Genomic DNA, 27,460 nt, shown 5'->3' with positions numbered 1-27,460 from the left:
GGCGCCAGAGAGATCGCGCTGTGCCTGCCCACCCGCCTGCCGCTGCGCCCACCCGCCCACCGCGCTGGGAAACGGGGCGGGAGGGCGCCGGAGAGATCTGGCGCACCACAGCGGCAGGGGCGTTTAAGACAGCCCTGGCCAGAGGTAACCAGGGCTCCATCCTGGCAACTGCTTCAGTGCCAGTACATCATGCTGGGACAGATGAAGTAAGGGAAGGCAAAAACTGAGAAGGTGCAAAATGTGCTACAGAGAATCCACACACACCATGGATTAGGAATCCACCAAGCAGCATAGGACAGGGGGAAGTGTCCTAAGGAATGTGGCAGGTGCCAGAGAGATTTTAAAAAGAAAATTCACAAATTAGATAGAAATTAAGCATTGCCTTCCAGATTAAGTCTATGAGGGTGTTAGTCTTGAATGTATAGATCCAGATATCTCTAGAAGCAGGGAAGGTTTTTCAGCCTGAGGGACACAATTCCCCTCAGGGGCCACATGTCAGTGGTGGGTGGGGCCAGAGGCAACAGTGAGCAGGACAATGGAATGTGCAACAGGCTATATTCCAGCCACACAGAAATAAAGTGTCTGTACAGACAATCCCATGCACACACGTCTTTCCACACACCTCTGTCCATGTAAGCATGAGGCATGATCACACTTCCAGCAAGGCAAGACACTTGAGGAAGTTGTGGAGCTGGGCCAATGGGCTATGTGGCCTGGGGAGGCACATTGCCTAAAGAGTCCCAAGGGCCAGACAGAGAGATAGAGAGGGCCACATTGAGTTCCCAGGCCTGATGTTCCCCTCCCCTGTCCCCAGATTTCATCGTCACTGTATTGGAAAATATTTCCAGGTCAGAGAAGTTGTGGCCCTTAGAATTAAACAATTTCATTTCAGGAGGCCTTTGCACCATGAATGCTATTCTGAGCTTTCCAATGTTGATAGTTTAGTCTGTGTTTAAAAAGAATTAATTGTATGTCTTTAGTTTTTTTATAAGTTGCTTTGAGACCCAGATGTGGTGAAAATTGTTTTAAAATAAATAAAAGGTTTTTGAAACATGTTGTTTTATTTGGGAGTGGATCAGTGGGTTATGCCACAATAACACTGCAAACGTACACACATTTACCAGGGAGTAAGCCCCATTGTTCTTTTGAGTAGACACGTATAGCAGCACCACACTGTAAATTTGTTAGATTGGGGCTCCTTCAACAGACCACAGCTGCCTCAAGTCCTAGTCACAGTCATGGATTCCCACAGTAATAGTCCTCTGGCAGTTAAGAGACCCCCGATTACCAGGCATCCCCAAACTTTGGCCCTCCAGATGTTTTGGACTACAATTCCCATCATCTCTGACCACTGGCCGTGTTAGCTAGAGATCATGGGACTTGTGGGCCAAAACATCCAGAGGGCCGCAGTTTGGGGATGCCTGCCCTATTACCTTCAAAGTGCTACAATTCCCAGAGTTCCCTGGGAAGAGGATGGGAGTAGGGATTCTTGCAACAACTCTCAGCACCCTTAACTAACTACAGTTCAGGATGCTTTCAGGGAAGCAACAGCTGTTGATGTGTTATAATAGTGCTTTAAGTTTATAGTGTGGATGCAGCTTTAGTTTTTAAGGTATCATAAGGCTTTTTGTTGGTTTTGTTACAACAGATTAAGGTGTCTAGAAACTCTCTATAGGTGGGGGGAAATCCACCTGCATCAATGTGGATCTTAAGGTGAGTACTGGCTGGAGTTTTCATTTAAACCAGCTTATCCAAAAGAGCTTTCCTACCCATGGTGTCAAAGGCAGCCCTCAGAGCTAAATATAGTGAATGCTCAAGGAGAATGCAGAGTCCCCTGAGGGAGAGGCCTGACATCATGACATGAGATAAATGGATCTGAATGATACCAATTAATTTCAGAGGAAAGAGTTTTCTTAAGGACACTGCTCCTCTATGTCCCAATTGATGTCTTTATGTATGTATATCTAAAAGAGAATTAGGCACGGTGAGTCTTTCCTGTGTCCCTTCCTCTTCAGCTTCCGCCCTTCCTTCCTGCCCGTCTTTCATTCAGTCGCTTTCTCTGCTGGGCTCTTTCTAACCTTCCGAACTTTATATATATATAAAAAACTTCAATCATGGGGTAAAGGCAGCCCCACATCCTGAACATTGGCTTCATAAAGAGTCCTCACACAGGTCATGCCCTATCCCCTCCAGTGTTCCTTGTGGCCCAAAAGCTTTGTTTTCCAAAGGGGTGGGGGAGAGGGAGGGAAGGCAAGAGGTAAAGAGGGAGCAAAAGAGAAAAAAGAGCTTACAGCATGGTTAAACAATGCCAAATTTTGCCAGTAACAAATACAACATGTTCACTGTTTTGACTCTGCAGATTTATCCTGCAGGGGATAGTGGGTGTGGAAGTGATAGAAGGGGGGAATGGAATGATAAATTCACTTTGAAAGTAGGCTAAGCCTTCTTTCTTTCTTTTTCTAGAGAGGGAAAGAAGACTTGCTGAACACCCTCCCACCCTCAATAAATGCTGGGGGGCGGGAATCATAGCTGCCAAGTTATCCCTTTTTTAAGGGATTTTCCCTTATGCTGAATAGGCTTCCTCGCGAGAAAAGGGAAAACTTGGCAGCTATGGCGGGAATTCATAATCAGGTATTACGAGGAGTAGGACACAAGGAATGATACTGTTGCAGAACTCAAGATCTGTAAATTGAGAAAGCTACATCAGGAGGATGTCCTTCACAACAGGTTGAGCAAACTTTTGCAAGAGAGATAGAGAGAAGACTGTAGAGGCCAGCTCTGTAGTGCCCCACAATATAAGAATTCCAAAAAAATCTGTTTTTTAATACCCAAGGCCCCCTTGCCTCTTTCTCCTCATCAGGTGCAGAGCCTCCTTTAATGGTAGAACCATAGCAGAGAATATCTCTTTTACCTGAGAGGTAAGCACAGGTGAAGGTGACTAATCTCTACTACCCCCGCATAAAGCCTAGGTTTAAATTTCCAAACATCAAAGAAGAGCAACCAAAGTGTGGGAAGCATTCAGAAGTGTGTTGGTAGAGGTAGAACACAGCTACTATGGCTAGTCTTCTTCCCGAAACCATGAAGTCTAGGTAGTAGACAGTATTAAGCTAGATCTCTAGGAACATATGTCTGAGATTAGTTTAATTCAGGCCCTGGACTGCTACAAGTCCTTCTCCTGGACTTGATGGGCATTATCTCAAGGAATCTAGAACTTGGCATTTCCACCACTCCAATCCAAGTGAGGTAGCACAGCAGCAAATTGAAATCAGAACGTAGGAATGTAGGAACCCGCCTTATACTGAGTCAGACCATTGGGCTATCTAGCTCAGTCTATACTGACTGTCTATACTGTCTATACTGACTGGCAATAGTTCAACCCCACCTGGAGATGCTGGGGATTGAACCTGGGACCTTCTGCTTTGCAAGGCAAACACTCTGCCACTGTGCTATGGCCCTTCCTGCAGCTTTGTACTACAAGACACATCCATTGTAAACAGTGTAAAACCTTATCTATGAAAGGCAATTGCTTTGAACAGTGAGGAACTCGGGGTGAACTGTATGTAAGTGTCCTCAGTTCGCCCTCCTCCTCCTCCTCCTCCTCCTCCTCCTCCTCCTCCTCCTCCTCCTCCTCCTCCTCCTCTCTTCTTCTTCTTCTTCTTCTTCTTCTTCTTCTTCTTCTTCTTCTTCTTCTTCTTCTTCTTCTTCTTCTATAAAAGCCAGCTAGTGAATTCACAAGGTCTTAACATCTCCACAGAGCAACAGCTCAGTGACAAAGTTCCCAAAGTTCCCTTCCAGTAGCTGAGCAGGGCAGAGAGAAACCGCGTGTAATACACATGACAGCAAGCAGAGCATGTGCTGGGCACTTTCCTTATATTGTTTCACTCCTGGAAACTCTTGAAACACATTGTAAAGGAAGAAAGCCTCCTGGGCTTGGACTCACCATTAGTCTCATCAAACAAGCCAAGCTTTGATGAAAACAACTCATTACCCAAAGTAGGGAAGAAACTTGTCTGATGTTGTTTACCATTGAGATCGCTCCATTGCTCCTTCCAAGCCGCCTGCGGATATAGGCAAAGAGGGGGAATAAAAGCCACCATTATAAACTTTCTGTCCTTAAGGTGAGGAGTTTTCTCTCTCTCTCCTTTATTTGGTTTTGGTTGTGGAAAACAAGTTTTTCCCAAACACTGACTAATTCAGCACTCTGGGTCAGCTCCAAAGTATGAAGTGGCTTGTGAACAGAATGCCTCCAATGCTCAGCCTTGCGCCCCCACAATCTTTTTTAAATATATATACATGACATTTGTTTTCCTGTGTCTCTTGGCTCATGGACTGGTGGTGGAGCCTGTAAAACAAATAAGTGGATACATAATGACTCTCATGCCACAACGGCATCTAATTTCCCCCAACACCATCAACATGGTTTAGCTGCGACATTTACGCCTCCTGAGTTATAGATGTTGTGTTGTATTGTTCAATGACCCTCTTCAAATCTTTGAAAGTACAGAGTTGAAATGTTCCTAAAAAGTTGCTGGGCCTAATTAGAATGTAATGTAATCAGCAGCATGAGTTACACAAGGCATGTGAGCTGATTCGAAACAAGGGTGAGTGAAAAGGCTGCTGTCTTAAGCACATCTACTTGAGATTATGTTCTGCTTAAATCATTTGGCTACACTTCGAAAAAACTGTGTTTAGGACTTGCACAAATTGTATAATAAGATACATGAGTTTCACTGAGTGCATCTATTGAAAGCAATTCATCCCTAGGATCAGCTTTTGACAAGATTCATCACTTGGCAAGATGAATCACTTATGACAAGATTCATATGGAGGAGGAACTCCTTTGTGAGAGAGAAATAGCTTGCATTTGTGCCTTGTATATTACTGAGGTTGAGTGCCTTCGTGAAATTCCCAAGAAGGTATGTTCTAGGTTGCCCTTGAAAACTCTGAATGACTGGGGGGTTGGGGGTGGGGAGAACTTTCATGTCCATAGGCAGTGTATGTTGGATCAATCCATCAGCTACTAATGGATGGTTTAGAAGGACTGGGTCTGGCATCACATTTGCTGTGTGTGTGTGTCAGTATCCATACTCAGCAGAGTTACATCTTAATGCAGCTCCTTCCTTGGAAGCATCTTTGGGGTTGAAGGTACACACAGTAGGCAATAAGCACTCATGGACACCATAAAGATTCAGTCAAGGGTAGAGGTTTACTTAACAGGTATAAAAGCATATTGTAATAGCAAATATATACTGTACAGACATTCACCACTGCCGTGGTCAAGGCATGCTTAGAGTCCAACAAGAGCTGAATATTCTCTCTCTGCTTCTCTCACCGCAAAACGCAAGCAAGAGACTCACAACAAGTTACAACAAGTTACACAGAACCATTGTTAGCAGCACTTCCTGTCACACTGTGCATGTCCAGAACAGTTCCCACAGAAAATGTCCTTGCATAGACAAAACAACCTCAGCCTTCTGCTTCTTCTTGAATCTTCCCTGTTCTTCTCTGTTTCTGGAACAAATGATTCTCTCTCACACAGAGAGAATACCCAACACCCCCTCTCATTTTTACAGAAACAGTAGGAACCATGACCATGTACAGAGTGCTTACACACCACGCACTACAAACCCCAACATTTTAATCAGTGATGGTGATAGCTATGCCCAGCTCCTGGTAGTCAGAAGTATTAACTTCAACAGCGTACTCATGCTTCTGACTACCAGGAGCTGGGCATAGCTATCACCTCTGGCTGGCCAGCTCTGGACTAGAGGGATCTTGGTCTGATTCAGAAGACTCTTATGTCCTAAAAATTCTTCAGAAACTTCACAGGATGCTGTGTCCCACCCGCTAACAAAAGTGGATCATCACTATCACTCCATATCCTACTAATAACTTTTATGGAGTTGCCTCTGGATTTGTGCCTTCTATATAGCAAGGCATGGCAAAAGCTTGCAGAGATACATTCTCTGTCCATCATATTACCAGAACTCAGAGTCTTCTAATGAAACTGAATGGTGGGAGATTCAGGAAGGACAATAAAACTTACTATATTAACTTAATATATTAACCAGTGCTGTTTTTCTAGAAAAAGAGATGCCGGAACATACCATGAATGCCACCCTTGTTCTCTTATCATGGCAATGGCGCCCACCTGATAGGTGCCAGAACTGAGTTCCAGTGAGTTTCAGATGAAAAAAAAGTCCTGATATTAATTATGATCAAATCAGACCCCTGGAGCTGTGACATTGGAACTGGCATTCTGTCTTTAACAGATGATCAGATTTTTTAAAAAAATGTTTTTATTTAATCCCATCCATGGGATACTGACTGTTTAGGCTGCTTCATGGGAATGCCAACGTTGATGAAAATGCAATATGTTTTGGTTTGCATAAGTGTGGTGGCACCTATTTACCCTTATGCTGTCAACCAAGACTGATGAACCTCTGTCATTCTGAAAGGTCTGAGAGTCCTACACCATGAGGGTGGAGGAGTATACTGGCCCATCATTTCCCCATTCCTAACCCAACTGTGCCAGTCACTCTGTATCTATACTTTTGTGGTTAAAAATAAAAGTATTATTTGAGCTGCTATCTGTCCTCCACATAGCGCTCTCAGTGATTTTTTCTCTAGCTAGCCAATAATGAGGTGCAGGATATTAAAAAAAACACCCCTCCTTGCCTGCAATAACTACTGTATATTTGCTCACAAGGCAGAATGGATCTTGATGAACAATGTGGTTCTAATATCTGCCCCAATGAAATCAAAGGGGGATATTTTCCCTTTCTTTTTCTTCATCTTCTGCTTCTCTCTCTTTCTTTTTAAAGTTTTATAAAAGGAGTTAACTTAATTTCAAGAACCGGTGTGTTTTTCATTAGCAATGCAGCCTTTTGAAATCTGTCTGAAGAATGCCCAGCAGAAAAACAGAAATTGATATACAGTAAAAGGGTTTGGCTGGAGATGTCCTCTGTACCATGTTACCTTTTGCAGTGCAATGGCTTGGAGGGAAGAGGGATATAAGGGGAGAGGCAAGCCAGATCACTTCTTTGCAGCCTCAGTGCCTTCTCGGGAGGAGGAGCTCAAGCATGATCAGGCCTTAGGACTGAAAAATCTGCAAATCCTCTTGTCTGTCTGTCTGTCTTTTTTTTGGATGGAGAGAGAAGGGATGGGCAAATCTGTCAATTCTGATTTCTCATTTTTCTGATTGTAAGTTCAGTTCTTCCACATTTCTGCATCAGATGGCGATTAAAAAAAATGTTCTCATGAAAATAATTTGAATTTCTTCCAATATGCACAATTCTGCCTCTCATGCATCTTTTTGCAAGATACTAATGTGTTTGCATCTTCATGCATACTTTACCCTAGTAAATGCATTGCATGGCTGAAGAACTGCATTGCAAAATTTGGAGAAGTGTGAATTTCAAAGGATGGTTGTGTTTTGGTTTGAATATTGTTTCAGAAAGTGTGAATTAAGTCGGTTCACCTTTTAATGCGAGCTGAATCAAAATTCTCCCCCATCCCTAGGAGACGGCAAATCCAGTGGGGGCTCTGCAGACTTTGCTTGTTGTTATTCAACTGTAAGAGAAATGTAATAGTTGAGCTTTGTTGGAAACAAAAGGATGTTCTTCCAGAAGGCTTTAGCTCCTCCCTTCAACAAGTCATCTGTTTGGATTAGAGCTTTTTTGGAGGTGGGAGAGGGATTGGGAGGAAGGAGAGGCAGGACAGGGCTATCATAATATACATCTAGCAAAGCACATGCTTCACAAAGAGAGGGCAGAATTCAATGAATGAGAGTCCCATCAGTAGCAGCCCTGCACAAGGACTCCTGCTTATGCAATGGGGCTGCCCCCATCTCCTTCCCTTGTGCTCCCAAAATTTGTTTTTTTTGGGTGGGGGTGGGGGAGGTCAGGAAAATCCCTGAAACAGTACATGGTGGAAGGTGGGAGGAGAATGGGGGGGGTTGTTGTGATGGAAAATGTATCTGTGTGAGGCTTCCTGTGATAGATCAGATTATTAACTGCTACTGGATGAACAAATAGTCAGATTTGGTGCAATATGGCAGTTTCCTTTGTCTTCAGTGAATGCATGACCTGATATGATGTGCGTGATCCCTCTGCTGGTGTCCATATCTTCCCCAGCAATGGCTTAAGAAGTGATGGAAAGTGACACTAATCTGAGACTGAGCTGCAAACACATACGGTATGAAAGGCAACAAACAGATGGACCTTTCAGATGTTGGACCTTCATCCACCCAAACAACAAGGAAGTGTGTGTGTGAACTGAGAGAAATATTGGTGTTTTCCTCTCCTACTTTCCCCTCCCCATCCTTTTGCTTCACCTTACAAAGCGCAGTGAGGATCTGATGGATGCTTTGATACAACACACATTTTTGTGCTGCAAATACCACCATGCTCTAAATTATTTAATGCCTGTATGAAGCTGCTGGAAGGAGTCAGCCGGAGATTTGGAGCACAGTGTTACCAGTATGCTGAAATAACTAAATAAATCATCAGCAACAGCAGCAACCCCAGTCAGCACAGCAAGGGGTGATGGAAGTGATAGTTCAACAACATCTGGAAGGCACCAGGTTGGGGAAATATGCTATGGAGACACTAATGGTTGGCTGGACAAACCTAAGTCAGTAGTTTGCAGTAGTAGTAGTAGTAGTAGTAGTAATAATAATAATAATAATAATAATAATAATTTATTATTTATACCCCGCCCATCTGGCTGGGTTTCCCCAGCCACTCTGGGCGGCTTCCAACAGAAATATTAAAATACACTAATTTCTTAAAGATTAAAAGCTTCCCTAAACAGGGCTGCCTTCAGATGTCCTCTAAACGTCTGGTAGTTGGTTTTCTTTTTGACATCTGGTGGGAGGGCGTTCCACAGGGCGGGTGCCACTACCGAGAAGGCCCTCTGCCTGGTTCCCTGTAACTTGGCTTCTCACAGCGAGGGAACTGCCAGAAGGCCCTTGGCACTGGACCTCAGTGTCTGGGCAAAGAGATGGAGGTGGAGACGCTCCTTCAGGTATACTGGACCGAGGCCGTTCCGTTCGGTTGATGTAAACTGATAGGGATGGGTGACAATAAATTCTGGAATTCACACCCAAAAGTCCTAGCAGTATGTTTGCTTGAGGGCATCCTGATCTAGTTTGCAGATGACACCAAATTGGGAGGGGTGGCTAATACCCCAGAAGACAGGGTCACACTTCAAAATGACCTTAACAGATTAAAGAACTGGGCCAAAGCAAACAAGATGAATTTTAACAGGGATAAATGTAAAGTACTACACTTGGGCAAAAAAAATGAAAGGCACAAATACAGGATGGGAGACACCTGGCTTGAGAGCAGTACATGTGAAAAGGATCTAGGAGTCTTGGTAGCAGGGCCGTCTCAAGCATGCCGGGCGCCGTGGTGCGGAGATCGCTCCGGCGCCCCCGCCCTGGTGGGCGCAGCGTGCAGCACGGCTTCTGTGCGGCTTTGCCGCATGGCGGCCCCCTGCCGGCCCGGCGCCCTGGCGCCCCGCGCCACCCAGCCTACCCCTAGAGCCAGCCCTGCTTGGTAGACCACAAACTTGACATGAGTCAACAGTGTGATGTAGCAGCTAAAAAAGCCAATGCAATTCTGGGCTGCATCAATAGGAGTATAGCATCTAGATCAAGGGAAATAATGGTACCACTGTATTCTGGTCAGACCTCACCTGGAGTACTGTGTCCAGTTCTGGGCACCACAGTTCAAGAAGGATACTGACAAGCTGGAACGTGTCCAGATGAGGGCAACCAAAATGGTCAAAGGCCTGGAAACAATGCCTTATGAGGAATGGCTTAGGAAGCTGGGTATGTTCAGCCTGGAGAAGAGAAGGTTAAGGGGTGATATGATAGCCATGTTCAAATATATAAAAGGATGTCATATAGAGGTGGGTGAAAGGTTGTTTTCTGCTGCTCCAGAGAAGTGGACACGGAGCAATGGATTCAAACTACAAGAAAGAAGATTCCACCTAAACATTAGGAAGAACTTCCTGACAGTAAGAGCTGTTCGACAGTGGAATTTGCTGCAAAGGAGTGTGGTGGAGTCTCCTTCTTTGGAGGTCTTTAAGCAGAGGCTTGACAGCCATCTGTCAGGGATGCTTTGAGGGTGTTTCCTGCTGGGCAGGGGGTTGGACTGGATGGCCCTTGTGGTCTCTTCCAACTCTATGATTCTATGTAGTTATGATCCACATAGAACTTCTGTTACCTCTTGTTAAGCTCACTCCTACAATCATTCACAAAAACTGAATCTCTGATGCAATCTGAGTTTATCTCAGCTTCCTTTGGTGGTCACATGAAGCCAATTAATGACTCCATTAATTCAGTATGGGAATAATGGTTTGTAGAATTAAGGAGATGTCAGTGGTTTTGATTATTATTGAATTTCCTCTCACATAATTGATAATTACACAGTGGAAGTGTCCCTTTTTTGTTGTGAATTACAATGAACAAGAAAGAAAATAAATTAAATAGTTCCGTGGTCTACTTAAATTCTGTGGGCATCCTGAGGATCATGGAAGGGAGAAAGAGGGAGAAGAGACCAGGATAGCTGTCATGGATTAGTTGACCTTTCTGGCCCTCTGATCCTCCACTAACTTAGCTACTGCGAAACCAGCTGTGGAACTAGAAACTACTTTGACGTCATGCCTGTAAGTTCCTAATTAGCTAATTTCCCAAACAATATGGGCCCCAAGTGGCTTAGCTTCACCTTTTGCCCCAGGCCAACTCACCCAATTTAGTGGTTCAAGGTTCAGTCTTATGTCAAGGAAAGACACTTCTTTTCACCTCATTGTATCCTTATGAATCGGCCACATTATATCATTTCTTCCTGTCCTGTGTTAACTTTAAACTGGTGTGTTACCTGGAGTCAACCACGTGCTCATTGACCCTAATTACCAAGGACTTACAGGTAGCCAAATATTTAGCAGTTCACTTTAATCTCCTGGTTAGGGCAAGCAGAGCTGCATAATCTTTAAGAGGCTACAACAGGTGTAGGATTTAGTGTAAATGCAGAAATGCCTTTTCTATTTTTTCATTGGTATACTGTAGAACAACAGGGTGATGCAGAAATTGGATTCTGGACATACAATTTAATACAATGTTTCTTAATGCTCTGTCCACATGTCATTCTAATTTTTTCCTTTGGATCAGTCTGTTAGCTCAGTTATTGAAGCCAATGTCTATTTACGAAATGTTAAACCTTGGCTATCAAAAATATTCTTTCTTTGCTCTGCCTTTTTCCTGCTTTTATGAATAAAAAGGAATGAACAAGAGAGAAACTTTATTGCAGTCTTGCTAATTTTCAATTTTATCTTTCACTTTTCTACGACAATTGAGATTATTTGATCGTGTATTATGCTTTGGTGTAGAAAGGCAGCATAGATATGATTAAAACAAAGATGACATTTTTAAAGAAAAAAAATTAAATTAATGAAATTAGTTATTTATGAACCATAATGAATCTTTGCAGCATTCTTGATGCAAGCTGTGATTTGTTCATGGACCCTGGTATTGTTCAGGTAAGAAAATAAGCATACCAGATGGTTCTACTTCAACAATAGTAATTTGCCAATGGGCATTTGCTGCTGATATTTTTAATAGCACTTGAATTGCCAAATATAAGCCTTGAAAATATTCTTCACCTTCTTTTCAGTGACAGAAATGCAGGATTTAAGAGCACTGGAACTATCATACTGGATAGGCCAATGTCCAACAGTGGGCAGGGCCACTATGCATTGTGTGATGGTGACTGTCTCACGTAGCTTGCTCAGAATGCGTTCATCGGAGGGGTGTACGACCTATGGATATGCAACTCTGCTACTTCTCTTTATAATAAATCGGTAGATCTATCTTCCTCAGTGCTGCTTGGCCTTCCCCAATACGTCAGTTAAAAATGTCCTGTACAGACATCTTTATTTTACAAATACCGGTAGCAGTTGGGTTCCACAATAATTCAAGTGCAGCCCACATGTTCCTTTTGCCCTCCCCCCCCATGGTTCTAGCAATTTCTACAGCTGTACCAGTTACCCCAACACTGCTTTGCTAATCCAGACTCTGTAACATTTCCTGTTGAGTTGAACCTAACAAGTGGAAGATATATAAGTTCTGAAAATGCTACCTTGAAAGCCTCAAGGACCTAAATTTGAGGGCAAAGCTAGATGCCTTGGAAGACACTGAGTTGCAGTCATAGATGGCGGTCCTCCTCTTCATCCTCTTCCTTGTAATGCCAAGTGAGGCAGCATCAGGCTACAAGTTATCTAACCCCTGCTTCACACTCTCTGCTTCCATTGGTGGGAGTAGGGAAGGCCATGAAGTCATAATGTGGGGAGATGTGGAGAGAGCAACATAATACCAGACTACACCCTGATTTAGGCACAGATGGGCATGTTTTGGATGACTTATCTATTGTCCGCAGCAGCTTGGAAGTCTGGAAATAAGGCATGAAACAAAGTGGCCATATGCTTGGAAGAAATAAAAAAAGAAACAGAAACATTTCAATACTTTGTAGACAGACTGGTAGGAAAGAATATCAATGTTCAAACATCACATTAACCCTTTGGTTGCACGGCAAGATAATACGACAAGGTAAGCATGGGCATGTGGGTCATCAGGCAATAAGTATATCCTGGTACCATCAGCACTGTCCATGTCATATTGTTCTAGAAACATCTTTATGTCTTGCTTTAGCTCAAACAATCCTCCAAAGAGGGTTTGAAAAGACACCATTCCAACCTTCCTCAGATGATTTTTCTTGGAATGTCCACACAGGACTCATTCTTTTCATGGTATTTTTCTGCCATGCAAACTCAGCCAGCTATAGACAAGAGTTACTTTGTTATGCTCATTAGAGTCCTTTAATTGGATGAAGAAGAAAAAAAACGGACTCTTCTCTAAGAAGTTTCTAATTTAATTAGTGAAATGTCAAGAAAAATCAATGAAAGTCTGTTTCCATCTTGCGCTATTATGCACAACATTAGACAGCTTTTATGTTCTGTTTATTGGTTTGCTTTCTCTTTTCTTTGTTTCCGAAGCATTTTTAAATGCGTAAATTTCAAGAGAGCCAAGCTGAGAGGCAACATTACAAGAGATTCATTTGGCTTCGCTGGCAAAGGAAAAGTATCAGAAGACCGCTAACAAGACATTCATAGCTACAGACTACATGGGGGTATGGAGCTGAGGCAAAGGGGGAGCTGAACCCCTGGCGTTTACTGATTGTGATATTTTTTTCCTGAGGTATGAAATGTTCGTAAATTGCTGCAGAACCCCTGCAGCGTTGAGAGGGACTTGATCAGCCAACCTGGAAGGAGAAAACCGCAAGCAACTTGTTAACATTATTCCCCCTACAGAGAGGGAGAAAGAATGCCTTTTCCAGTTCATAAACGCAATCTGGTTCACTGGAGAAATGCTTTCACCCGGATGTGGCAGTTTTTATAGGCGTGCGAATATGAAACAGAATACGCAAAGGAAAGTATTACGGTTTAGAGCCTGATAAAATATGCTGCCACCCTGTTCTGATCTCCCTTAACCTCTGTGCATTATGCTCAGAATCAAAACAGGACCAGCAAAACGAGAAAGTTATGCTTGAAACAAGAAACTCTGAACATGCAAGCTGACACTGTAATATGGAGTCCAACATTTCAGGAGTGTGAATATCAGTGTACACCTCAGTGGTTGAACAGCTGCTTTTCATGCAGGTTCAATCTCCAGCATCGCTAGGATGGGTAGAGACCCCTGCCTGAAATTCTGGGAAGCTCGATAACTTGTAGACTTCCAGATGTTGCTGGACCTCAGCAACACCTGCCCCAGAAAGGATGGTCAATGGTCAGGAATGGTATTTGTAGTTCAACAGCATCTGGAGGGCCACATATTAGCCATCCGAGCTGTAGACAATGCTGAGCTAGATGGACCAATCGTCTGATTCAGCCTAAGGCAGCTTTCTTATTTCTTTATTAAATTTGTTAGTCACTTTATCTTGCCCAGGGCCACCCAAAGTGATTTAAAACCAAGCAAGCAAACAAAAACAACCCACATAGATACAGTACATTAAAGCCAAGGGGAAAAAGCAAACCTCACAGGTCTCAGACAAAACAAGCCTCAGTCTAAAATTGCCAGCTCCATTTCTACCGGAGGCTTTGTGCCACGTATCTGGTATTCATTCAACTGATTTGGCTTTCCACACAACTGGAGTTGCATGCACTACAACAACCAAATGCACACCTACTACAGGCAATTTTTTGAGCATATTTGTCAAAGTCAGTAGGGAAAGTGGGCAGGAGTGACCAGGCAAAAGTTTATCCAATGGAAAGCAGTGGAAATGGGGCCTAGTCAGAACTAACCACATCCATTGATTTCAATGGGATTAACTTGTCAAGATTAACTGTGGCTGGGTTTTGCCCTGGACGTGAGCATGTAGGAGTAACAATTTCTCTCACATTAACCTGTCAGGTGATCTGGGAATATTTTGCTCCATGCCCCACCCTTCTGAAGCAGAATCTGTCAGGGCACAGACTAGGGCCTTGCAACAAATCCTACATTATGCAATAGTTTCTTTGGAGAAATCTATCGGGCTTCTTGGGTTTTACTTTCCAAGGTTCAGTTAGCTTCTGTTTGCCAAGGCCTTCAGCTGATTAAGCAGTTGATCACAATCTGACATTATTTTTATGTTATTTAAATGTTTGCTACTTTCATATTACTTTCATGTTTATATCTTACTCTTTGTTTACCTGAACTTTAGTAAGAGTGCAGGGAGGGGACTGAGTGGGAAACTGGCAGGTCTTTGTTTTGTGGGAGTTTTTGGTTACTGCAGTGCTATCATCGCATTTGACTCTAATCCTGGACTGAGTTTTGTTTAGTGTTGTGGGAGCTTTTATATTGTAATCTTATCTGTTTTGTATTGGCTGTCTGAGTTCTGAGAGAGGTTTTCAAAGGACAGGGAGCTGTGGGGCTGGGTTGGTTGCCGCCATTCAGACACAAATGGGCAAAGGGATATTTGGGGGCAGAGGTCTGATGTGACATTAAAGGACAAAGACTAAGCATCTGGAACTATTCCTCCCCCTAGTTATGTTTACAACCCCCTGAAGCTGAACTGGTTAATAAAATCAGAAATCTGGCTGGGTGAGTTGGCTGGGTGTGTTATCTCATCCCAGCTTTGTCCTCCAGGTTTCAGAGTGAAGACTTAAAGGGAAATGAGGCAGGGTCATGTTGGTCTATTATGAGTCCCTTTCCCTATCAGGTGCCCTGTCCACCAGTTTCCAGGTTCTGAGTGGTAGGATTGGGATTCTGTTAATGATCTGCCCACTCTACTGCCTGAGCTTCCTGAGGTGCTTTCTGCTGTGACAATGGATATCTCTAGATAAGTGAATCTTGGGGGACTTCTGTCTTCACACTAAGGGCTTCTAAGTGTCAATTGACAGCTTTTGGTCGACCAAAAATGAGGGCATCCTTTTGGATTTTCTATCTCAGGCACCAAAATATCTCAAATGATCTTTTCCAAGAACTGGGGCACTTGTAGACTACCTGTTTACTGAACATTATTCCTGATTTGTTTTCACAAAGTCTTCAGGGAATTTGCCAGCCGTTTAATGAGTATTCGTTCAGAACTGTTTGCCAGAAGGTTATACAACACTGTGTCAAGCAACTGTCCCAGTGCAAATTCCTCATTACTTTACTTACCACAAACACTTCTTCTTCTTTTTTTTAAAAAAGCTGGTTTGTTGTGCAAGAGCACCAAATCCAATTGCAGAGTTTGAAATTGTGAGTCGAGGACCCGCCAGCCGCATAGAGATAAATAAGACACAAGGACTCATGTATTTTAAGTTAATGGGCTAAATAAGGCCACAACTTCATTGGTTACAGCATGTGAGAGGTATTGGCTTAGGCATTGGATCAAACAATCTATACATGACCCCACCCTGCTCAGCGCAGGGGGGTCATTCAAGGGTTAACAGCCAGTGGGAGGAGCTTATTGATGCAAATACAACTGGAAGCTTCCCCAGAAGTCACCGGGGATCGTGCCATGGCCCTAGCCACCAGCAGGGCATTGGACAGGATCCACGTCCACCGGATTCCTTTAACAAAATACCCAAACAAGGGGAGGGGTGGGTGATACTCACAACCTGCCCTCCAACACACCACACATATCCCAATGCCTAACCGCCAATACCCGAAAAGTTGTGATGATTTGCTACGAGGTAGGCGAAAACCAAGAGGCTGGTCCCAATTTGCCAATGGATAAAATTCCTACCAGGCTCCCTGGGCAACCAAGGCAACTGGCCGAAGTCCATAGCAAGGTCAAAAACACAGAAATGACCTAAAGGGAGGGTGGGTGGGTGATCCGATGAAAACAGGAAACCGAATGGGGTCTCAGCGCTGCCATGGCTGCTTAAACGCAGCTGAACCTAATGGCTGGATGAAGGGCTTGGCCCGGCAGCTGGGGGAAGGCTGACACAGGGGGCTGAATACACCCCCCTGCTGATGTGGGAGCCAGCTCCCGCTCACAACTCCTCCCCTCTGGAAGGAGGAGAGGTCTTGCCGCGGAATCCCACCCACAAAATAATGACAGTCTGGCTAGCTCCTTGTGCAAATGGAAAGCACACCACAGAGAGAAGCCAACACGATGTGCAGATATTGTGGGTTACAATTCCTGTCATCTTCAGTCAGCATGGCCAATAAACAGGAATGATGGGAGTTATAGGTTACAGCATCTAGAGGGCCCTGCATTGGCCGCCTGTGCCTCACAGAATGTGCTCCAGAAATGAATTCTGGCCTGGTCTCCTTATGCTCCATGCAAATGGAAAATGCACCACAGACGTCACCCATGTCCATCTTCCTGTCTATAGTCCTACCCCTTTGCCCCATGGTGCCAACAGTGGCCCCAGGACATCCTGTCAGCAGATATCAATATCCAGAGCACCATTAATTGAAATGTCAAAGGGAACAACAACACAGCTATATAAAACCCTAAAACTTACCAAACCACCCTAGGGGTGGTTGGGTGGGGGGAGATTTAGTTGGATGGTTTTGGAAACCGTGAAAGGAAGTGAATTAGATGATCCTCTTCCTTCTCCCTTCAGTCCCATCTCATAAGGAAAACTGTTATTCGACTGGAAATTGCATTCACATGAAGGTAATTAGAGAAGCCAGCAAACTTCTGATTACATTTTCTCAGACAAAATGAATGAACAAATGAATAAATACAAACAAAGCAAACATATAGGACATCCTGAGAAAGGAAGGGTTTGTTGTGCGACTGTTATCTGTGGTTTGTGGTAAGGGGTAGAGATAGGCATTGCATTCTGTTCCAGAACAGATTCTGCTCTTGTGTTATAAGGAAACATAGCCATCAGGATTAGCAGCAATTCATAGCCTTGTCCTCCATGAATTTGTTTAATCCTCTTTTAAAGCTATCCAAGATATTGGTCATCACTGACTCTGGTGGGAGTTAATTCCATAGTTTAATTAACTATGGAATAAGTTAAGTATGAATAAGTACTTTCTTTTGTCTAGTCCTGAATATTCCAATGTTCGGTTTCACTGAGTGTCCATAAGTTCTAGTTTTATAAGAGAGGGACGGAAGGAAAAAAACAACCCCTACTTTCATATCATATATAATTTTATACACCTCTATGAAGTCATCTCTAACTTGTCTTTCCGCTAAATCAAAAGGCCCAAATGCTATAAGCTTCCCTCATAGCTTACATCTGAGTAGCCAAGCATAGGCTTGTCTCATTATTGTGGCACAAGCTTTCATAGACTAAAGCCCATTTCATCTGATGCAGAGGAGTATCATTTGCTATCTCTTTTGATATTTTGCTCAATAGGTCATTGAGCAACAGGCCTTACCTGCTTCCATTCTACTGTGGTCTATTTTTGCTGTTTCCAGGGCACCATACTTTTCTCTCCGCACAAACAAGATTTTGTTTGTGCAACAATCTGGTTAACTTTAGAAACCAGCCCCCTATTTGCAAAACTAATTTTAAAGGGATTATAGTGAACCACTTGTAAACTATGTCCAATAATAAGAGGACTTAGAACAGGGGCTGTAAGAGGGTCTAAGTGACTGTCCTGGGGACTCAGATCATTTCCTGATGGTTAACGGCTCCTTCCCCCAACAATCAAAATGCAGTGATTGGACCTTTAGGATTCAAGCGGAGATGTGTGAAAAATTGAGAGAGGTTGATGTATACCAGGTGGCCGATTTATATTTCCTACTATTGAATGCTTTTGTTGGCTACACAGGCACAATGCACCTATGTGGCCACTTGAGTTTGCACAGTGCCATATGTAGAGTTCAAATCTGTATATTTGCTGATACCCCACACCTATGGGAAATCAAATGCTACCAATAAATAGCCGGATTCTCTGTATTTCCCAAAATCTACAAGGAGTCTGCTGCTATCACCAGCTCACTGTAGCTTCAATGCCTGCAACTAACTGCACAGCAATACGCAGCTTCTGGAAATCCTCTAGAAGCAGCAGAGCAGAAAACATCCTGTTATTAATATCATCTGGATAGCTGAGTTTGGAAAAGGGATCTCGGTGGCACAGATTGAAAATGTTCAGAAGTGAGTGAGGCAGAGAGGTACAATGAAAATTAAATACAAAGAATTCCAAGGGATATTTCACATTTTATGGCCACCTCATAGAGGCCTTTGGGTGTAACTCTGCTTGGTGAACAACCTACAGTGAACAGATTGAACCACACACCCCAGAAAGGAAAGGTGGACATCCTTCAACTGAGTTCATTGAAGTTGGTTGAGGGCACTTTTGGAAGATATACTAGGTGTGGAAGTTTCAAGCTCTGTGCCTTGAAGGCCACAGAAAAAGTATGAGGCAGGAGAATAATCTTACACAACACCTATGTTCTTTCCTTTCTGTTTTTGCTCCCACGATACTTTTTTGTTTGTTTGTTTGTTTGTTTGTTTGTTTTAGCAGGGTGAGCTTTTCATATTCTTCTTCTCATTGGCCCCAAAGTGTGGCCCCATGGACTTTAAACCATATGAATCTGAGACATGATATTCTAGTAAAATCAGAATTTGATGTAAGTTGCAGGGGTTTTGCACATCTTGCTTCAGGAAATGGGATGCAAAAGGTCATGCCAGAAATGGGACAAGCTACAGTTCTGAGAATTATGTGTGTAGGAAAGAACACAGGTAAGAGCAGCAGTCAACTACTCCATCTAAAAAACTTCTTTCACGTCAAAAAGGCAGGCTCAACCCAGCCTTCCCTGTAACATGCTTTCCCCCCTATAGGTATGGAGATAGTTGCTTTGCTTATTTTAATGAGAGAACATTCAAACACGACTCCCCTCCCCCAACTGAAATGGGATAGTCCAGGGAACTGAGGTGCCCCGACCATTGCCTCAGGCGGCAAAGGCCAAGGGAGTAAGAAGTAGTGGAAATCCAGCGTTGTGCTCCCTAAGCTAGTCTCTTATCCTCAGATGTGGCAGAAGCAGTCGCAGTTAAAGCAAGATTCAACCGTCAGCCTGGTTGGCTTCTGTGGTTTGAGTTGGCTGGGGTGCAAAGGGTGCCATTTTGTCCTTTACTTCAGGCAGCTAAACACCTCCTTCCAGCCCTATCAAGGAAGGGATTATCAACAGATTCTGCTGAATGTATAAACGAACCCTGATCCTATGATTCAACTTTTGTGCAGTAAGAGCCAAATCTCTGACGAGCATACACTTCTAATGGCTGCCGGCCAAACCCATACATGTCACCATCTTCTTTCCTGCTTCAAACAAAACTAGTAAAAAGTAGCTGATAAAATAAGCAGGGCCAGATTTTAGTACATTGCATGTCATCACTATTTTCACTGGCAGCTCATTACTAAAGGTGCGGAAAGCGCAGAAAGTAGAAAGTGATAAATAACCCATATCAAAAAGTTGCTTGCTTGTGGATTGTGGGTTGCATGGTTTGTGTCTGGAGAGCAGCAGTGTAAATGGCACCTGCTTGAGCCTGTTTTAGTACCATTTTAACAGTATTTCCAGTACTTTCCAGTGATGTATCTTGATAGGATTTGGACAGTACTCCCAGGGGCACTGGCGGAGGAAAGGGAGTTCGGGGGGAGCGCACCGCCCCCGGCAGTGCGATCCCAATGTGGTGCCATCACAGCTGCCCCCTGCCAGCACTGGGTGCCACGCCCCCAGGACACATGCCATGCCCCTGTGGGTGACGTGCCACGCCCCTGGGACGCGGGCCAGCCCCGCCTGCTCTCCGCCCCCCGGTGCTGGACCATGAAGCTCTGCCACTGCCCAGGGTTATTTTTGAATAGGTCCTTTCCTTTCCTTCCCTTTGCCCCTACTCCTGGACTATGTGCTGCACACTGGAACACTGTATCCATTTCTTTCAGATTTAGATCTAGCAGTCAAATTGTACGGATACCATAGGTATATGGTGCTGCTGTTGTTTTCTTTTACTTAGCCCAATAACACTTGTGCCCCTCCACATGAAAGATTGCCTCCTCTAGAGTAGCTGGACTATGCACAGCAGAAACAGCAGAAACAATTTGGAGGAGAAAACTGATGTTCAGAGTAAGATGTTCTTAGCCCCAATTCCATTAGTTGAAAAGTCTTTGGGTGCAATTCTCTGTGCACTAACATGGGGGTAATCTAAGTGGGGCATACCTCTGAGTGTTATTATCAGTAGTAGTACTGTACGACTACTATTATGTCCATTTATATTCCACCTTCCTCCCAAAGGAGCCCAGGAAGGCAAGCACATAATTTTTAAAAAATAAATAAAATTTAAAAGCAGTTAAAGAGATTCTCTTAAACAGTGATTTCAGAGCTGCCAGGAACAGTATCTTTTAGCCATCAAATGACTAGGTAAACAGGAATATTTTTAAATCCTCCTAAAAGTCACTAATGAGGGAGGCAGATGCATCTCACCAGGTGGAGGATTCCAGAAATGGGAAACCATGACTGAAAAGGCCCTGTCATGGGTCAATGCCAACCAGGCAGCCTCCCCCACTGTGTTGTTAATACAACTCACGATAGTTGTAGCTGCTTTAACTACTTTTAACTACGTACTGACTTTTTATGTTTCTGCATTACTGTGATAACTTTTGCATAACTGTGATAATCAGGATATAAATGTATTTTTTTAATTATTGCCACCAATAAATAGGGTTGTGGAGGTTGCCAGAAAGATGTGTGCGTGTGTCTGAAGAGAGAGAGAGAGAGAGAGAGAGAGAGAGAGAGAGAGAGAGAGAGAACTAGCAGGGGCAGAACAGTAATGCATATAGGTCATTTATTTAAGCCCTGGGGCCAGTCCAGCACAAGTGCAGCTGAGTGCCAATTATATAGCATGTGCATTTGCCAAACAGAAGTCACGTAGAAGGAAGTTTGACTCAAGGAAAACAAACTCAAATCTCACCCAGAGAGTTCCAAACAGAGCTTGTTGCATATCTGGCAACACACACAATGCAAATCTTTCCCAAGTTGTGGTATCAATTTGAGCCATATAAAATACAAACTGGTTTTCATGAATGACCATTGAGCCTCCCCAAAGTCATGACTTGTATGATGCTGTACTTTTCTGCCCTTATAATTTATCAGGCATTATCTGTTAAGCCTCACGTGATATATGTTCCATATACAGTGGTACCTCAACTTACGAATGCCTCGACTTCCGAAGGTTTCGACTTACGAAGTCCGCAAACCTGGAAGTATTTTCACCGCGCGTGCGTTCTGCGCATGCACAAAATGGATGCTTTGACTAACGAAGGATTCAACATCCGAAGAGCGCCGCGGAACGGATCGCCTTCGTAAGTCAAGGTACCACTGTATATGTGATGTGATGTATGTGTGTGTGTGTGGGGGGGTTAACACACACACACACAAACACAACATCAATGTGGTTTCTGAGTAATTTTGCCCCATTAAAATGTTACCAAAGGCAGATGTTCCAGCAGGGCCCACAGGATTTATAGAGTCACTCTCCAAAGAACATATTAGCAAATATGACTGTTCTCCTGCTGAATTGTTTGCACTCTGCTTTTTCAAAAGCCTCAGTGCCCACCCCAGATTAAAGCAGCATGTTGAGCCTCCAATGAAGATGCCTTTCAACGATGCAAAACCACTAATGAGAAAACATAGACAAAAGGACAGCCAGCTTCCTAAGGCCCCATTCCTCAATTTTGAAATACCACCCGGAGTCTTTGGTTGCACTGACCTGATAGACTGAGAGGTTTCTAGACCAGGAAGTTGTGTTTTCCATAGCCCTGATATCGCCTACATTTATAGCAGAGAGACAACAGGAAGAAAGAGAGAGGAACTGGAGAGCAAATTGCTCATTTTCTGTGTGTGTCAAGCTAGGAAGACCTTGTCTTCCAAATGTTCCAGTAATTAGCCTCACTTTCTTGGCTGGTGTTAATTTGTTCCAAGTATTTGGGCTTTAGATCTAACCATGGGAACCTTGCTTCCCTGCAAAAGCCTTGCCAACTGTTACTAGACGTTTTACCACACACATGCAGGCCAAAAAAAGCACAGCTAATGACAGTGTTTGCTTTGCAATGTGAAATGTATTTGTTATGAGTTCAGTGTCTCCTAATGATTAAGGAGGGGGAGGAGAAAGTGAAGGAAGCTTGCGCATGTGCATGATGTGTGTGACCCTGCACAGCAGGGCTATTACTAAATCCAATTCGCAAAATCAAACCTACCTAAAATGAACCAACTTCTTTGATATTTTATTCCAAATACTCTTGATCTCTCAGCTGTGGACATGCCTCAATTCCTCTGTTTTCAAAACATGGCTAAACAGGAAGGATAATCAAGATTTCGCCTGCCATGACTGTTGGGTCAGACTCTCCTCCTTCAAGGTTGAAGCCAGGGATTCGCAATGGGAGAGAGAATTGCTTTCATGGCCAGCCTCAGAAGCACCTTGCCAACTCAACGAAGGCAGAGGTAGAGCTTCAGCTCTTATTTAAGGCATCCTGAAGATGACTGCTGCTGCTGCTGTTGTTGTCGTTTAGTCATTTAGTTGTGTCCGACTCTTCGTGACCCCATGGACCAGAGCACGCCAAGCACTCCTGTCTTGCACTGCCTCCAGCAGTTTGGTCAGACTCATGTTGGTAGCTTCGAGAACACTCTCCAACCATCTCGTCCTCTGTCGTCCCCTTCTCCTAGTGCCCTCAATCTTTCCCAACATCAGGGTCTTTTCCAGGGAGTCTTCTCTTCTCATGAGGTGGCCAAAGTATTGGAGCCTCAGCTTCACGATCTGTCCTTCCAGTGAGCACTCAGGGCTGATTTCCTTCAGAATGGATAGGTTTGAGCTTCTTGCAGTCCATGGGACTCTCAAGAGCAGGCACCCCCAAACTGCGGCCCTCCAGATGTTTTTGCCTACAACTCCCATGATCCCTAGCTAACAGGGCCAGTGGTCAGGGATGATGGGAATTGTAGTCCAAAACATCTGGAGGGCCGAAGTTTGGGGATGCCTGCTCAAGAGTCTCCTCCAGCACCATAATTCAAAAGCATCAATTCTGCTGCTGTTGCAACCTCTAACTCTGGTCTTATGAAGTCTCCAGCCTGAGCCCTGCATGGAGCTGTCCAGGGTAGTCTTGCCTCTGCTGAGGTCAGTGCTCACAGCAGATCAATGTCCTTCATAGTATTTTGTTGTTGATGATGACGATTTTTTTAAAAAATATTCGAGGGCTACTTGCTGCTGTTAACATTCATTTCATAAGAACAATTTACTCACTAGAGTGTTGCTAATGATAAAAGTCTCCAGTCACAAGGTTTATGTTAGATTCACAAACATCAGAGCCAGTTAGGCCTTGAACCAAGAACATTCAGATCAGCACATTGACAATACACTTGAGAATGTAAAGAGGATGAAACGTAATGGTATTATCCAATCAAGGCTTCTGCAGGACTCAACTCCCAGACAGCCCATTGTTTCATATTGACCTTAGCTGGCTAGAAAATGAAATACTTCTAGTCAAGTCTGAATCTTTGCTGGGCAACAGTTAGTCTTGGTTTTGATTTTCTGACTTGTCACTGTTTTCGTGCATCCATCTTCTTCCCCTTTTTATTGATTACATGAAGAAATGAATAATACATAAAACTCGTACTGTATTTTGCTTTTGAATGTATGACGTGCTTCACACACATTGTCTTGTAATTCTTACAACATCAATATTGCAGATAGGGAGCTGATGCTTAGACAGGTTGTGGGTTGCCCAAGGCCATTTAGCGAACTCACAAAAGAACCAATATTTGAACCAGATGAAATTGATGCTTTTGAATTGTGGTGCTGGAGGAGACTCTTGAGAGTCCCATGGACTACAAGAAGATCAAACCTATCAATTCTGAAGGAAATCAGCCCTGAGTGCTCACTGGAAGGACAGATCGTGAAGCTGAGGCTCCAATACTTTGGCCACCTCATGAGAAGAGAAGACTCCCTGGAAAAGACCCTGATGTTGGGAAAGATTGAGGGCACAAGGAGAAGGGGACAACAGAGGACGAGATGGTTGGACAGTGTTCTCGAAGCTACCAACATGAGTCTGACCAAACTGCGGGAGGCGGTGCAAGACAGGAGTGCCTGGCGTGCTATGGTCCATGGGATCACGAAGAGTCGGACACGACTAAACGACTAAACAACAACATTTGAACCAGGACTTCCGATTCACAACTCAGAATGCTATTACAAACTATTTATCAAATATTGTTACTGCATGGCAAATGCTGGTTACTATTATACTTCAGGAATGATGGGTGAAATCTGCCCATTTCATCTGGAAATGAACTGAGTCTGTATCTGAGTTTATTTGGAATTGCTAAGTTTTTTTCTGAGAGCTCTCCAAAGCTGTGAACTATCTAGGCCTGGGAATCCCCTCCACTATCACCAGCTTCTTCCTCTTCCAGTTTCCTTCCCATTTCCTGCACTTTTCAACTGCTGTTAGGAAGGAGGCAGGGAAGAGGTACAATGACAGCAGAGAGGATTATCAAAAGGGCTTTCTTTAAATTCCCGACTCTTTACAAGCTACTGAGTGTGTTTGGACATACCATCGCTGATGGGAACTCTGAAAACTAGTTTTGTACTCCTCCTTCTCAATGGCAGTAGAATATCACAAAAGTTTTAAGAATTCCCCTGCTGGATCAGACCAGAGACTTGTTTAATCCAGCATTTTGACAAATAGCGGTGAGCCAGTAAATGAAGATAAAGGTCCTTTTGGCATTCAAAGGTTCATTGTTTTAATTCACGGCCGATCCTTTGAGGTATCATGGGTATCCTCCCCCTTCAATTGACTAAAAAGCAATCACATGGCACAGACATGGTGAATTTTATAAGCCAAGGATGTTTTGTTAAAGAAAGCCCCCCCCAATAGCCCTTAAGGTATTATATATTTCTATTCCATCTATTTCAAATCCATACACAACAGTAGAGATTAAATATGGCAATGGTACAGGGACTGTGTATTTTGTCTTATGTGAAATAGTAGCTTGCAATGTCTTTTACCCAAGACCAATGTTGTTGCTTCTAGTCTTTCAACTTGGTTTAGTATGAACTTGACAGCGAATTTGAGCCATAGGTGTTGCTGTCCTTCACCTTGTCTCCAGCTTATTTTATAAGCAGGATGCACACCAGTCTTATTTAATCTCACCGGCTGAGAACGGTTTTTCTGAAAATGACTATTTATGGTGTTTTTTTAAAATATATTTTCTGTAGCCTTGTAATGGCATTTAAAGCTAAGTGTGGTTATAGTCCCGGCACGGTGCCCCACCACAGAAACCACCTCTTGCAACTTTGCTCTTGGTCTGAAAGGGTTTAGTTGTAAGCCGGCAGCATTCTGGTGAAATTATCTTGCGGTGTCTTGGAAGCGAAAGGAGAAATGGGGCAGACCATGGAAAAGTGGATTGAGGGTGACCTTTCTGTGTAAGCCTCCATCACAGGAAAATATTTGACTGTAACCTGGCCACAGAGTTATAATTACCTGCCCTCTGAAATACATAAACAGCAGACGACATGGCCCAAAGAGATGATGAGCAGTCAGGATGGAGGGATTTTGCATATTCCTTAAACATAAAAGAGACCTCATCTTAGCAACAGAAGATTGCTTTTGACAAGCAGCATTTGGACAGCCTTTCTTCTTGCATTCAAATGAAAAGATTCTCTGCCCCCACCACATGGCCAAGAAGTACAGGAAACAGTTCACCATTCTATTTAGCCCAAGGATTTTCTATTTGGCTTTCAAAAATTGGTATATGCCAGGCACTGATAACAAGATGGCATTTTACACAGGCACAACGAAGGACAGCACTTCTGTGATAAATGGGAACTGCAGCAAAATACTGTAGCGTGAACCAAATGCTCCTGTTCAGGATGCATGCCAGCCAGCCAGGCCCTTGCCAGGACACTCCATTCTGTTCTTTCTCTTCAACAGTTTTCCGTTCCTGGCCCCTCCCAGCAAATAATAAGTACTCTGTGGCTGAATTCTTATTGGCCTGGGTTTACTTTTTTGGGGGGTGTCCTTCCTTAACCCCCCCTTAAAACAAAACATGTTTGCAAGTGGGAGGGCGGTGGGAGGTGGTATTTCAAGCCAGCTGATACCTTCCTCTTTTGCATGGATAGTGCTGCTTTGGCTACGAAAGTTTTATATTAAATGTGGGGAAGGGCCATAGTACAGTGAGAGAGCATTTGCTTTGCATGCAGAAGGCCCCAGATTTAATCTCTAGCATCTCCAGGTAGGGCTGGAAGGACACTTTCTCTGCAATCCTGCAAAGTCATTGACAGTCAGTGTAGACAGTAGTGAGCTTGATGCACCAATGGTCTGGCTCGGTATAAGGCAGCTTCCTGTGTTCCTATGATTCCACCGCTTTCTGGCTTTTCAAAATTGATTTCACAATTTGGACATTGACATATTTGGGTTGACGGTCAGCAACCTTTCTTCCAACTAGAAGTCATAGAGAGCCAAAGGTCCATCTCCAAATGTATAGATCTAATATTGGTCACTGTGTTGTTATTATTGTTTTTGCTTTTTAAGAATGAATTATTTGCATGGATTCCTGGGAGATCTCATTTCCCCCTCTGATGTGCTGCCTGTTCCAAGTTGCATGAACAGATATCGCATAGAGTGTGGACATGATGCACGGCCTTCCCTTTGGCGCCAACATCCAGCCGAAGAAAAGGCAGGAAAAGATCAAACATGGAAAGAACAGAAGACAGCCGAGTTGCTGCTGCTGTCTGTGCCTAGGAGAGACAAATGAGCATGAGGGAAGGAACGAGGTAGAGGATAATTACTTTCATCCCAGTTTTATTTTTATTCCCACAAATCCCAACCGCTTTTGAAGCCAATTTTCCTTTAATAAAATACACTATTAATGACTCGGAGTGGAAGCCCTTTGTTCAAAACAATACCCAATTCTCCAGATGGAATTGTTTTGCATTCTGGGCAATATACATATATGTATATTTATGAGCATGGCCCCCATTACTCTAT

This window comes from Zootoca vivipara, chromosome 1 (genome assembly GCF_963506605.1).
Source record: "Zootoca vivipara chromosome 1, rZooViv1.1, whole genome shotgun sequence".
Taxonomy (NCBI): Eukaryota; Metazoa; Chordata; class Lepidosauria; order Squamata; family Lacertidae; genus Zootoca; species Zootoca vivipara.
Note: the sequence above shows the minus strand (reverse complement) of the source record.